At 39.1% G+C, this 15,551-nt stretch overlaps 2 long non-coding RNA genes across 3 annotated transcripts; both read left to right on the forward strand.

The window, feature by feature from the left end:
* The first annotated feature begins 5,788 nt into the window (after nucleotides 1-5,788).
* Nucleotides 5,789-8,238, forward strand: LOC307036863. Of its 2 annotated transcripts, none has more exons than XR_013807497.1 (3): nucleotides 5,789-6,219; nucleotides 6,499-6,664; nucleotides 6,755-8,238. It is a non-coding gene; the product is annotated as an uncharacterized lncRNA (long non-coding RNA). The 2 variants fall into 2 exon arrangements; XR_013807498.1 differs by having other exon boundaries at nucleotides 6,499-6,647.
* A 5,330-nt stretch (nucleotides 8,239-13,568) lies between these two features.
* Nucleotides 13,569-15,516, forward strand: LOC307038194. The gene is made up of 3 exons (XR_013807922.1): nucleotides 13,569-13,632; nucleotides 14,711-14,979; nucleotides 15,075-15,516. It is a non-coding gene; the product is annotated as an uncharacterized lncRNA (long non-coding RNA).
* Nucleotides 15,517-15,551: the final 35 nt, after the last annotated feature.

Below are 15,551 nucleotides of genomic sequence, written 5' to 3' on the forward strand. Positions count from 1 at the left end.
TAGATCTAGTAGTAATTTACTTTAAAGGTCACATGTCATGGCCATTTCCACTGATCATAATTCCATTGTTGAGGTATACTAAAATAGAAAAATACTGTGCAATTTTCCAAACTCGCAAAAAGCATCTCTGTAAAGTATGTGTATTCAGCAGTATTCACTTTCTCCACTAAACGGCTCACTGGAGCTGATAATTTGTCAATTGGCACCTGTCATTTTGGTTTTAGTTCATTCTTTACCGTGCACTTATAAAAGGGTCCGTGTACGTTTTCTTAGTTTGATTTTTCGTTTAAACCAAAAGCTAAAAAGCGAAAATACCAGCCTTTTTCCGTTTTTTTGTTTTTGATTTAAAACGAAAAAACGGAAAACCAAAGCCGTTTTCCCGTTTGTGTTGTCTGAATCAAAAGACGGATAACGAGAAAACCTAATAAAAAAAAGTCTGTACGTTTTGTTAGTTTGATTTTTCGTTTGAACCAAAAAAACGAAAATGCCAGCCTTTTTTCGTTTTAAATCAAAAACGAAAAAACGGGAAATCAAAGTCCTTTTCTGAATCAAAAATCGGATAACAAGAAGACCTAATTAATAAAACGGTCCGGTTTTGGTTTTTGATAACAACTCCTTTTAATTTTCCGTTTTGGGGAATGAAGAAAAAAAGTCAGGTGGACCGGAAGTTAAAGAACATATTTCAAAATAAAAGACACGAGGCTATAATGGCAATGCTGTAAAAGTTCAATCCTGGAACCCAGAAGTCTGACGACCCTTGGCCTCCCTGCTTCCGGCATCCATGCTGACGAGGATACGTGTATTTCTGCATTCACATGCAGATATGTGTTTATAGAGAATACAAGTAATCTTCGCATAACTTTATTTCGCTGACTTCCTGTTTGTACTGTGTCGGCAAATCCAGTGTCCAGCTTGTTGCTGTGTGACGTCATGTTTGTTGCATACCTGCAAGATTTACCTGTGACAAATGTCAGCGATGTGAACAGAACTGTCGCCCTACTTTCACCTGCACCCAGCAGCAAGCGGGAGAACGATATTTCATACAGTTCACACAGTAATGGAACAGTTGTTAAGCATTATTGTGTCCTACTAGTCTGTACATTATCAATTTGATGTTTGTCTAAACTGCTAAGAAGCTGACAGCTGTGTTAGAACAGAAAGACATGCAGGCCATAATCACTTGACGCTCAAAAGAGGAATGTGTGTGTAAAGCTTACATGAACTGAATTGAAACACATTAGCTGATTAATAAACAAGACATTCAAGTCAAAGTTTTAGGCATTTTCATTTGTAGCACGCTGTAGGCTAAATATGGACTATGAATGAACACATGCAATGTGGAAAAACACAAATAGGTTTATTGTCAATACTCATAACAGTATCAGACACAATGACTTTACTGAGAGTGAAGATGACATGAACATAGTTACTGTATGGTACTGAAGACAAAATACAATATATTGCATTTACCTTTTCCTCTAACTCTCTCTCCAAAAGTCGCCTCCATTGTTGTGCACAACAACGTGTTCAAGCTCAGGTTTCTAATTGGTTACATGGCTTTTAACATGTGCATTCTGGGTGCAGGGGCTTGATAATTGAGTGTGGTATATCAATGGCAGTGTTTTGCAAACAACACAAAGGCTTTCGGTTTTGAATAACGTGTCAAATGTAAATAAGAGTGTGTATAGTTATTTAGTCAATCCAGTGTCCAGCTTGTCGCTGTGTGACAACGTCATGTTTGTTGCGATACCTACAAGATTTACCTGTGACAAATGTCAGCGATGTAAACAGAAATGTCGACCTACTTTCACTTGCACCCAGCAGCAAGCGGGAGAAATGTTTCAAGTTGTACTTGTGAAGTTACGTCTACAATTAGGAGGGTGAGTAATTCAATCAATCAATCAATGTTTATTTATATAGCCCAATATCACAAATGTTACATTTGTCTCAGTGGACTTCACAGTTTGTACCGAATATCAGTATGACAATACGACACCCTCTGTCCTTAGACCCTCACATCGTACAAGGAAAAACTTCAGGAGAAAACCCACAGTTTAAAGGGAAAAATGGGAGAAACCTCAGGGAGAGCAACAGAGGAGGGATCCCTCTCCCAGGACGGACAGACGTGTAATAGATGCCGTGGGTAAATTGAAAAGATAATACATTTGCAACATAGGTAGTCCAAATGTTTGGAAATGCATGTGTGTATAATGGGAAGATTAATCCACGAGGATGTCCATCCAGGATTTATGATCCAGGACCACAGCCACGACTCAAGATCCAGGACTCGCGATCCATGACACAGGACCGCAGGATCATCCATGACTCCGGATCCCGGCGTATATAGACACCAAAAAGAAAGAAATTTGGGGAAGCTGGGTTAATCGGAACATGAGAGTACACAGGTATAGACAGAGAGAAGGAAGAAGTAAGATGTCCCCCGACAAACTAAGCCTATATCAGCAAAACTAGGGGCTGAATCTAATCAGCCCTAACTATAAGCTTTATCAAAAAGGAAGGTCTTAAGCGCACTCTTAAAAACGGATAGGGTGTCTGCCGTCCGAACACAAACTGGAAGCTGATTCCACAAAAGTGGAGCTTGACAAAAAAAGGCTCTGGCTCCCATTGTACTTTTAGAGACTCTAGGAACAACCAACAACCCTGCATTCTTGGAACGCAATGCCCTAGTAGGACAGTAGGGTATAATGAGTTTTTTAAGGTAAGATGGCGCCTGCCCATTAAGGGCTTTGTAGGCGAGAAGATTAATTTTAAATTCTATCCTGTGTTCTATAGGGAGCCAGTGTAAGGCAGCCAGAACAGGAGTAATGTGGTCCCTTTTCCTAACTCTGGTTAGTACACGAGCTGCAACATTTTGAATCAGCTGACTTCTTGGTACACCCTGATAATAAGGAGTTACAATAATCCAGCCTTGAAGTAACAAATGCATGGACTAGTTTCTCTGCATCGTTTTGAGGCAAGATATGCCTGATTTTTGCAATGTTACGTGGATGGAAGTTGGCGGTCCTTGAAATTGATTTTATGTGGGCGTTAAAGGATAAATCCTGATCAAATATAACACCAAGATTCCTTACAGTCTCACTGGAGGCCAAATTAATGCCATCCATAGTTAGTATATCTTTAGATAATTTGTTTCTTAGATTCTTTGGGCCAAGTACAATAACTTCATTTTTTGTCATGTTTAACATCAAATAATTTAAGGTCATCCACGTTTTTAAGTCCTTGAGGCAGTCTTGAATTTTATTTAGATCATTAATTTCATCAGGCTTGATCGATAAATATAGTTGAGTATCATCCGCATAACAATGAAAGTTTACAGAATGATTCATTATAATATTGCCTAACGGAAGCATATATAATGTGAACAAAATAGGTCTGAGCGCTGAGCCCTGTGGCACTCCATGGCTAACTTTGGTTTGCGTGGAAGATTCATCGTTGACACGTACAAACTGAGAGCGTTCAGATAGATAGGACCTAAACCAGCCTAAAGCAGTTCCCTGTATGCCTACTAAGTGCTCTAGTCTTTGCAATAGGATATCATGGTCGATAGTATCAAATGCAGCACTAAGATCGAGCAAAACAAGAATAGAGACAAGTCCCTTGTCTGAGGCTATTAGAATGTAATTTGTGACTTTAACCAGAGCTGTCTCTGTGCTATGATGTGTTCTAAAGCCAGACTGAAAATCTTCAAATAAATCATAGTTTTTTAAGTAATCACACAGCTGTTTTGCGACTGCTTTCTCAATAACGTTTGAGAGGAACGGAAGATTAGAAATAGGTCTATAGTTGGCTAAAACCTCTGGATCGAGGTTGTGATTTTTAAGAAGCGGTTTTATCACTGCTACTTTGAATGATTGTGGAACATACCCTGATAATAAAGACATATTCATAATATTTAATAAAGAAGTGCTAATTAATGGAAAAACTTATTTTAACAGCTTAGTTGGAATCGAGTCTAAGATACACGTTGATGGTTTAGAAGAGAGAATCATTGAATTTAATTGTTCAAGGTTTATGGCTGAAAAGCATTCTAGTTTACTATCTAGTGTAATATTAGAACTTACGTTTCCGGGAGCTGTTGATAATATTATACTGGTCAACGGCAAGAGGTCATTAATTTTGTTTCTAAGAGTAACAATTTTATCGTTAAAAAAGCACATAAAATCATTACTACTGACTGCTATGGGAATAGAAGGCTCAATCGAGCTGTGGCTCTCTGTCAGCCTGGCTACAGTGCTGAAAAGAAATCTTGCATTATTCTTATTCTCATCTATTAATGAAGAGTAGTAGGCTGCTCTCGCTTTACGCAGTGCTTTCTTATATTCATTGAGAGTAATATGCCAAATTAAACGAGATTCTTCAAGTTTAATGGAACGCCATATCCTTTCAAGTTGTCTCGACTTTTGCGGGTTTCGGCATTATGCCATGGAGCTAATCTATGTTGTTTTATTTTCTTCTTTTTCAAAGGAGCAACAGAGTCTAATTTTATTCGCAGCGCATCTGTAGCACTATCAACAACATGATCAATTTGGGGTGGTGTACATTTTGTATAAGTTTCCTCCCTTACATGCAGACATGCTATCGAGTTAAGTATTGGTGGAATCTCTTCCTTAAATTTGGCTATAGCACTAACAGATAGGTTTCTGCTGCAGGAGCTTTTGACTAATGCTTTGTAGTCTAGTAACAGTACTTCAAAAGTTACTAAGAAATGGTCGGATAAAGCAGGATTATGCGGTTCGACTAATAGTTGCTCAATTTCAATACCATAAGTCAGAACAAGGTCGAGAGTGTGATTATAGCAGTGGGTTGGTTTATTTACACTCTGACAGAAACCAACAGAATCTAATATAGAGTTAAATGCAACAGTAAGGCTATTTTTATCATCGTCAACATGAATATTAAAGTCACCTACGATAATTACTTTATCTGTTTTAAGTACCAAAGCTGATAAAAACTCTGGTGCACGGTACACTGTAACAAAATAAGATTGGCTGCAATTTTTTTCAGGTCGGATGCGTAAGACTAAAAATGAGGCTTTCAAAGGAGGTATAAAATAAGCTTTTATTTCTATAACGTTAAACTTATTGTTTTTTTTCAACAAGTTTGACTACATTGAAAGACAGAGGAGGGACAGTATGTGCATTCTTAATTACATACTTTGTATTTTTTATCTGTCAGGGTGTTGAAAGTACAGGTCCATGAAGACAGGCCCCACAGTGAGTTCAGGATGAAGTGTTGTTACTGTCTTAGTTACCGTCTGGTTCAACATGCTCCTGGCGATTCGGCTCATTTTAGACATGTTAGACACAGCCAATAGTAAAACATAAACTTTAATATAACTAGTGCAAGGTAGCTCCTCCACAGAAATGGACTGACTGGTCTGTGTGTGCTGCACAGAGGTCACAGTTGTGCTTTTTTCCTGTTCTGTTGTTAAAGTATGTTCTTCATCCATAGTGTAGCGGCCAAAATCATATAGAAATAAAACAGACAATTAACTTAAAATAATACAGCCGCTGAGGCACTAGTTAGCAGATCTTACGCAGGGCAATGATCCAGGTCCAGACAAGATTCTCCGTTGTACATTTATTATGATCCAATATCATTGACAATGAACAGGTTTCCTATGGTTTGTTCCTTAAGCCTTTCCTATGGCTTTCCTTTCCTGTGGTTGGAAAACCCTGTGGCTCGAAACACCCTGGTAAAAAACCGTTTGCCTACTAGTGCTCTGGCTTCCACTTCCACCTGTCTCCATTTATATATATTTAAGTAATTGTGTGTTTACACTGGCACAATTAGGGGCCGGAATGTTGGAGCTATATATCTCTTTATATTATTTACTAGTTTAACATTTATTTTCTTGCTGTTTTATAGTGTTTATTGTAAATGTATTCTTAGTTAGTCTCATAAATTAAAGTCGTTTCTATGCTTTTATTTTGAAGGCATGTTTTGGGCACTGGGTGATTAGAGCACCTGGTGTAATTGTATATATTGGAGACAGGTGGAAGTGGAAGCCAGAGCACTAGTAGGCAAACGGTTTTTTACCAGGGTGTGTCGAGCCACAGGGTTTTCCAACCACAGGAAAGGAAAGCCATAGGAAAGGCTTAAGGAACAAACCATAGGAAACCTGTTCATTGTCAATGATATTGGATCATAATAAATGTACAACGGAGAATCTTGTCTGGACCTGGATCATTGCCCTGCGTAAGATCTGCTAACTAGTGCCTCAGCGGCTGTATTATTTTAAGTTAATTGTCTGTTTTATTTCTATATGATTTTGGCCGCTACACATAGTATAAAAGTCAATCAATTCATATCAGTATGTATAAGAAGTTGTAAGTATAGAAGACATTTAGGAAACAATATATGACTTCTTATTTACTCCTTAAAATAGCACAATGTTATTAAACGAAAATGTTACCCTAAAAGAAATAATACAAAGCAAACTGAATTTAATTTTTTATTTTGTTTCTCTTCTTACAGGTGGGGTTGAAAGACTCGACCCCTGTTGAGCTGGAGCATCATGGCTGCAGGTGTTACGTTTGTTACTCTCCTGCTCCAGTCACATGACTCCCAGTGGGTCCCCAGTACTCAGCTGTACAGAGCAGCAGTGGTACAAACCAAGAACTATGGCAAGTCTGAGAATAATGTAATTGTAATTCAAATACTAAAACTACACACTCATCATGTCTCATACACACATCATCTCATCATTTCTATATCTTGCTTAAACCCACAGTGTGTAAAACCAGGCCCGGTAGAGAACATGGCTGGGATGTCCGCAGTCCATAGCAGAGAACAATGTCAGAGAAAGTAAAGTGAGAGATTAGTAGTTACGTGAAAGTAAGATATGCACACAGAATAGTTTATGTGTTGATGTCTCTGAGAGCTGAGAGCTGCTGGATCTGTCTGCCCTCAAAGTGCCAGGGATCTACAAGGACTTCACTGCTGCTTCTGCACCATAGGCATCCCTGTGAGGTGCCACTAGTGGACTCTGCTCTCGGTAAAGTTCAAGCTGGCAGTCCTTTGTCATATGAACATCACCATGACAGCTAGAAGTCACACTGCTGCCCACCACGGCCAGATCTACCACTGTCTGGCTACAGAGTACAACCATCTGCGTTTTTTCGTTGTTGTGAACATCAACAGCTGCCCTTAAGGGGATAGCTCTGGTCTTTTGAAGTGGGGTAGTATGTGGTGTACTATATATCCATAATCAGTGTACTACCTACAATAGTCGTGTGGAGAAACATACAGGAGCCCCGGCACAGCAGAGCCATGTACTGCTGAGGACGTGGGCAAAAGCAACATTTATTTTATCCACCCAAAAAAGCGATATCAGTTTATGTGTACATTATTTAATGCTAAAAATAGCGATTTTCTTTTCAGGTGGGCCTTCATTTTTTGGTGGATAAAATAGGTTTTGCTGCTGTGTTTTTGGAAATATTTGATTATTTGTGGCCTACAGCTTTGTGCAATTACCAAGACACAAACTGGTACTTTTGGCACAATTATTAAACTCAAGTTGCCTTTCATCTATTGAGCAGATATGCTAAATTTGACACGCTATTCCAAACCAACAGCCTGTGTGTTGTTTGCAAAACACTGCCATTGAAATACCACACTCAATTATCAAGCCCCTGCACCCAGAATGCACATGTTAAAAGCCATGTAACCAATTAGATCACTTAGAAACCTGAGCTTGAACACTTTGTTATGCACAACAATGGAGGCCACTTTTGGAGAGAGAGTTAGAGGAAGAGGTAAATGCAATACTGTATGTTGTCTTAAGTACCATATACTGTAGTAACTATGTTCATGTCATCTTCACTCTCAGTAAAGTCGTTGTGTCTGATACTGTTATGAGTATTGAGAATGAACCTATTTGTGTGTTTCCACATTGCATGTGTTCATTCATAGTCCATATATATTTACAGCGTGCTACAAATGAAAATGCCTAAAACTTTGACTTGAATGTCTTGTTTATTAATCAATTAATGGACAGTGATTCAATTCAGTTCATGTAAGCCTTATAAACACATTCCTCTTTTGAGCATCTAGCAGTGCATGTCTTTCTGTTCTAACTCAACTATCAGCTCCTTAGCAGTTTAGAAAAACATCAAATTCTTAATGTAGACTAGTTGGACAAATGAACAACTGTTCCATTTACTGTGTGAACTGTTTTAGGGGTCGACTGTATGATATATCGTTCTCCCGCTTGCTGCTGGGTGCAGGTGAAAGTAGGGCGACAGTTCTTATCTTATCTTGCATGTAACAAATACGACGCTGTCACCAGTCTATGGTTGTCACACAGCGACAAGCTGGACACTGGATTTACTGACACAGTACAAACCGGAAGTCAGCGAAATAAAGTTATGCACAGTGCTTGCATACTTGTATTGATCTCTATAAACGCATATCTGCATGTGAATGCAGAGATAAACTTATTCTGGTCAGACTTCTGGGTTCCAGGATTTAATTTTTACAGCATATCCTCGTGTCTTTTATTTTGAAATATGTTCTTTAACTTCCGTTCCACCCTGCTTTTCTTCATTCTTCAATACAAAACGGAAAATTGAATGAAGTTGTTATCAAAAACCAAAATCAGACGTTTTTTTTTTATTAGATCTTCTTGTTATCCGTTTTTTGATTCAGACAACATAAACAGGAAAACGGCTTTGGTTTCACGTTTTTTCGTTTTTGATTTAAAACGAAAAAAGGCTGGTATTTTCATTTTTTGGTTCAAACTAAAAATCAAACTAACAAAAGGTATACTTACCTTTTTTGTATTAGGTTTTCTCGTTATCCGTCTTTTTATTCAGACAACAAAAGCGGAAAACGGCTTTGGTTTCCCGTTTTTTCGTTTTAAATAAAAAACGAAAAAACGGAAAAAGGCTGGTATTTCCGTTTTTTGGCGTTTGGTTAAACGAAAAATCAAACTGACAAAAAGTACACGGACCTAAAAGGCTACTTTGATCACTTTTCATGGCTTAAAAGGCTGCTCGTGTAATTTTTCAAATTCAAACTGGTAAACTTGTTGTTTATTATATGCGTTTGCTGTAGCAGAAAGAAGTGGAGAATAGCGTTAAAGAATTATGCATTTAAACCGAAATCAGCAGACATGTGCGAATTGACAAAGGACTGGGAAAAGCGTAATCTTTATATAAAAGTATTTCCTGTTCTTTGGAGGCATTCATTTAGCACTTCATGAGTTATACCCTCATTAGAAATAACGCATAAATAAACACTTTTGGATTCCACATATAGAGAAAAAAGATCCAGGAGGTTTCACTGTAATTTCTTCCTTTCTTCCCTTGTGTCACACATAAGTACCGAAACAGTGGCGGGCAAATCAGATGCTTGTCAGACAGCACCACCATTTTCTGCTACAGGCTCCTAATTACACGCCATGCTGTCTTCTCCTTGTCCCCTGCACGCTGCATGCCAACTATTATTTAAGGAGAGGACACAAACTAGGCTATATATGCAATTGATATTCCTTCACGAAATTAAAATAAAACTGTCATTTTAATGAAATTTAGAAAAGCTTTACACAATCTACAAGCCCCACTTTGCCTTATTATTAGGCGGCTGATGGTTAATTGTAGCAGAACGAATTCATAAAATGTAACAGTTATCATTCGTCAGAAAAATTATCTTTCCCTCATATTCCAAGTCAGGTTAGCAAATGTTGAATGTCTTCTAAAATGTATATTAACCGACCAACTACTCTGCAATGTCTCAAGTTAACTATAGGAACATTACTAAAGTTAATGAAATGAGAAATTACGACTAGGCTAGGTATAGGGCAACTTCTTAGATAAAGCATAAATGTGTTTTATATATTTGGTAAAGCAGTAGTAGGCCTATAGGCGTGTTGTATAACTATGTATGTCTGACTGAAGTAGTAGGCTATAAGGCTATAGTGTGTTCGGTAGGCTACCATTTGTAGCACTACACTAATTGCAATTATACTGTTGGGCTGTAAGCCATCTGAACACAACGAACCTGTCCATCAGTTAGTGCTTTTCAAGGGCCCTAGTTTTCTTCCGCTGCTTTGGCAGGGATGTCATAAAGTGTCTCTCCATTCTTAAAGAGCATCGCTGGAGAGGATGGCACCTTACAGCGAGGAGAATCGCTGAAACGCCCACAGCTTTTCAGATGGTAGGCTATGCTGAAAAGACACTCCTAACCGGGGACAGAGGCTGCTCCAGTGCAGTCCTCGTGACATAAAATAGTTACCGTCTGGTTGAAGTTTTCCCTGCAAAATAACATCCAAACTCGCAGCGTCAAACCTCCTTATGGCGAGTATGTTATTCAAGCTTTTTGTTTGGTCTGCTCGCCTCATAAACCCCGTCTGTAAATCTTCTTAATACTCTCTTCCCACAAAGTCAAAGCTATTCTTTTGAGGAGACCAACAGAGGCTCATGGCTCAAGAAAAGTTTGTTTAAGCCAAGAAAGGGAATGCCACGTGACATCGACACTGAATGCCATTCAACTTTTTCTGAGTGTTTCTATGAACTCTTCTCGGCATTGTTTGGTTTGCCACTATAATAGCGACGCACATTAGAGCTGAGAGCCGAATGGGGAGATAATGAGTTATTTGCATTAGACTGGGCCCAGTCAAGCGCTCTTAAGAGAGCAGACTTGGATGAAACGAGCTGCAGGCCCCTCTATTCCCTGCTCATTTTGCTGGTCATATGTCTCTGCCACGGCAGTTTCGACACAACTGCAGCATACTCTCTCAAACAAACAGGGGTATAACTAGGTGCATCGTGCATTTAGACCTACGGTAAGCGATAGGCCTATACGACCCACCCAAAGAAAATATTAATTATTTTTTTAATTACCTTTGGGCTCGTAGAAAGAGCCGTGTTGCTGCTCAACACACAAAGCAGGGGCTACAGAGGCCAATCAGCTGATTTGAGACACAGGTCTGCATCTGAACACCACCGTATTCAACTTAACATGTACGCATTTACTATGAGCCAAAGTTGACCCAAAGACAGGGGCGGACTGGACATCGGGACGTTCGGGACGAATCCCGATGGGCCGGTGCTGAAGTGGGCCGGTCGGATGATGTGGGCCGGCCGGTAACCGGCAGGGCTCGACATTAAATTACCCGCTGGCCCTGAAGCACTATTTAGACACCCCGGGCCAGCATAACGTACTTTCCACTTGCCCGCTCGGGCCACTAAAAATATTGCTTTAAAACATTTTTCCTGTGGTATTGGTATTTTGACTAGCAATTTAGTTAAATTGTTTCGTTTATCAACGCTACAACATAGCGTTCCGTGAGTCGGTTGTTGTTACTGGGTGAAAAGCAAACAGCTGTTTGCTGCGGAGCGCAGCGCGAGCGGGCCCTCGTGAGCGGGAGCGCGCTCCTTCACTACAGACTATCGCGCCACCTAACCATTCGCCAAAATCTTTTTAATACCAGCGGTAACCGGCCAAGCACCGGGCAAAAAACTATCTTCAAATAAAAGAAAGTCACCGGAGGAGTTAAAGGAGAGTGACAGGTAGCATGAGAAGAAGAGGGAGAGAAAGTTTCAGCCAGCTTGATAGATGGAGATGGCCAGTGGTGCAGTGACGCGTCCTAAAACCCTTTTATAATTTATCGATTAGATTTATGATCCGAAAATTATAAAAGTAGGGAAGAGATGTGGAGATTATCCGGCTGAACAAAACGTACATTTATCAAACAGGTTTTTTTTCCACAGACCTTATTTCCAGCTATTTTCCAAAACCCTGTGGAGAAATCCCATTGCTTTTTGTCGAGGGAACCAGCAGCTTACTTCCTGGTTTTAGGACGCGTCACTGGCTGCACCTCTCAATATGATGCCAATATAAACAAGGTCTTCTGTCGGCTCTGTACATCAATGTCGACCTATGCTGACAAGTAAGTGAAGAGTAGACAATATAAAGGTATCGGCGAAATGTCCCAGCAGTTTAGGATAATGAAGGTTCTAATCAAATCAATTACATAGCCATTACATGTCTAATTCCTAATGACAGGAAGGCAGAAAGTGCATTATACAAATAATAATACTCATAATCATCATCATGACCGAAAGAACGAGATCGCGGGTACAAGCGGCCGAGATGGGTTTTCTCCGCAGGGTGGCTGGTGTCTCCCATAGGGATAAGGTGAGAAGTTCGGTCATCCGGGAGGGACTCGGAGTTGAACCGCTCCTCCTTCGCGTCGAAAGGGGCCAGTTGAGGTGGTTCGGGCACCTAGTTAGGATGCCACCTGGGCGCCTCGGGAGGTGTTCCAGGCACGTCCAGCTGGGAAGAGACCAAGGGGTAGACCTAGAACCAGATGGAGGGATTATATCTCTTCGCTGGCCTGGGAGCGCCTTGGGATCCCCCAGTCAGAGCTGGTTGATGTGGCCAGGGAAAAGAAAGTTTGGGGCTCTCTGCTGGAACTGCTACCTCCGCGACCCGACCACGGATAAGCGGGAGAAGATGGATGGATGGATGGATAATATTCATAATAGCAGACATTTTTTAACAATGACCACAATATCATTATTTTAATAAACCAAATATGAACAATTGAGGAAAATGAGGAAGAACTGATGATTCAAATATTGTAGTACAAGTAGTACATACATTACTATTACACCAAATGTGTTAATTTTCTTCATTATTAGTCGATTGTTTTTTGGACGAATGCTCCGGGCCAGCGGTTAAAATGGTGGGGCCAGTGATATAGCCTACCCGAAGTGGGACGGTCGAGAGTCCCGGGCTGATTTGTAGTCCCAGTCCCTTACGAAAATGAACTATAGTATTACTATAGTATACTATAAGAGTTGTATAGTATCCTATAGTAAGTTTGTAGAGTTCTATAGTATTTTTCACCAGCTATCGTATTACTATAGTCTTTTCTGTAGTGCCATTTTATTAGCTATAGTAGCCCTATAATATTTCAATAGTAATACATCTAGATCTTTGTAGTATTCCTATATTATTTTAAATAGTATAACTATAGTATAATATATAGTGTTTCTGTAGTTGTTTTTTGAACACACTGTAGACCACTCCTATAGTAATAGCATGATATTGTCATAGTGAATGCATTTATTATATAGTGTTTGTAAAAGTATTACCATAGTGTTTTTTTTGGTGTTTCTGTATTAAGACTATATTATTTTAAATAGTACTACTGTAGTATAATATTTAGTGTTTCTGTAGTTGTTTTTTGAACACACTATAGAACACTCCTATAATAGTATGATATTGTCATAATGAATGCATATTATTACCATAGTGTTTGTAGAAGTATTACACTCCTAGAATTAATGTGTCATTTTTTTTTAACTGTGTCAAAGGCAATTCAACACATTCAGTGTCATTTCTGAACTATTTTACACACACATGTGTGTACATAGAAAAAATAAAAATGCACATAGTCAACACATTAGTGTTGACTAACACTGGGCTAACATTGGGCTATCATTGGGCACTAACATTGGGCACTGTCCTGCCCAATCACGGTTGAGTTATTTCAAATGTATCATTTTTCAACTGTCCAACTGTCAATCAAATGTCCCAACTGCCATTTCACCTCTGGCTGCTGTGGAGGATGGATGTCAGCGGAGTAGAGTCTAACTCTAGGTAAGTTATACAGAAACAAAACGTTTTTAACAAAGTGAGCAGATATATTGTCATAATGTGAGCAAGCTAGGGGTCTAAATACATATTTTTAAACTTAAATAAATATGTTTTCCCAATGTTGAACAGCTAACTATTGTTTGAGTTTAGTTGTCTGGATGACAATTATTTTCCTTTAGGCCGTTCTTCTTCTTCTTTTTTATTATATTCATTTTATCTTAACTTAACGTAGCTTACACTCTTTGCTGTGATCATTCTTCAATCGGCATTATATTGATAGCATTAGCAGCTATATGTTTAATGCTATCTAGCTACTTTGGCTAGGTTTCATTGTTCGGCCAGATGTGGCGAGAAAGTGCGAGTGAGGCTGCGTTGATATAGTCTCTTACAGTGCAAATACGTAACTTACTCGCACTAAAGTTATTTATTAGTAGTACGTGTACACTACAGTTTACCTGTTTCTGACTAAAACATCAGCCACTACTCTATACTTGCGAATATTATATTGTGTAGAAGGGAGATTTCATATCTGCCTCTTGTCGCCAAGGCAACTGTGTATGTGAGACGCAGCGCCACGCACAGTTTGATTGGTCGGACGGGAAGGGCCGGCGGGCTTTCCTTCCGACCAATCAAATCGTTGGAAGGGAATGCCGGCGGGCTTTCCTTGACATGTCCCTGACACAGCGGACTGCGGGTGTAGTATAGAGTGAGTGTAGCGTGCAATACTGTGTTTCACCACACATTAATTTAGAGGGGCAGGGGCGCTGTTTCAGTCTTTGTAAAATACTCACTGACAACAGCGGAGAGATGTTTTTAAATACAAATAAAAAATATAAAGAAATACCCAGCCTCCAGGAGAAAACGCCACTGGAGGCTGAGCAGAATCTCCCCTGTGCTTCTCTAGAAGTTGTCTTTATGGGTGAAGTTAATTAACTTAAAATTACCATACTGCTTATAATTTATATAAGGTGTGTATTAATGGGTTTTAACTAGAAGATGATAGATGATGGCATTTAATTTAATCTGGCATAATATGATTAGTCAACATCAGGATGAATTTGTCTTTTTCTTATAATTACAGGAAGCGGGAATGAGCTGCAGGAATCTGTTAAAGTCCTAGCAAAAAGTAAATTAAAAGAAAAATCTACAGTGTCCAAAGCGCAAACCATCTCCTGGAAGTAACAGGTGAATTTGGATTTGTCCTTGATAGGATTTTAAAATACAACACAGACTTCAAAGAGTTTAAAGATGTTGATAGAAGTGAGAATCAGTAACTTTGACAGATTCCAAGTGCACTTTTCTGAAGCACCGGATCTTCAGCCTGTCCTAAGAGAAGTCTGTCAAACTCAGGTATACATGTACCATGCTTGTTAAATTGTGTTTCAAAAAATCACACAGGCCAGAACTTTACTTTGTGCTGTGCTTGCTCTTATTGTTTTGTTCAGCCAAGAACCAGTTCTTCTGAATGGCCTAAATGATCTACTTAAGAAGAAAATTCCAGAAGTATTTGATGAACTGCAAAATGACATTCTTACCGAGAAGATCAGCCTCAAACTTGTCAGAGTTTGCATCTCTGACTTGGTAGAGAGGCATGGGTTGTAAGTATATGAATGTGAAATGTGTTTATACTGTATATAGGGGTTGGGACACTTTTTCCCTTAATTTCATTGCCCAACCATTTCTGTTTCAGGCCTGAAATTGTTCTTGTAATTTATTTACATTTAACCTATTCGTATTCATATTCTGTGAACAATGTATTTTATTTTGTTAATAAAGTCCCTATCTTTCAAATTGAAACTGCTCTGCCTGCTAACTTTTATTTGTTGATACCATACTTACTATAGGGATGAATACATCATTATTAAAGCTAATTAACTATAGATTCACTATAAGATCAACATAGCCAACTCTATAGTATTACT

The sequence above is a fragment of the Notothenia rossii genome (genome assembly GCF_949606895.1).
Source record: "Notothenia rossii genome assembly, chromosome: 4".
In the NCBI taxonomy this organism is placed as follows: domain Eukaryota; kingdom Metazoa; phylum Chordata; class Actinopteri; order Perciformes; family Nototheniidae; genus Notothenia; species Notothenia rossii.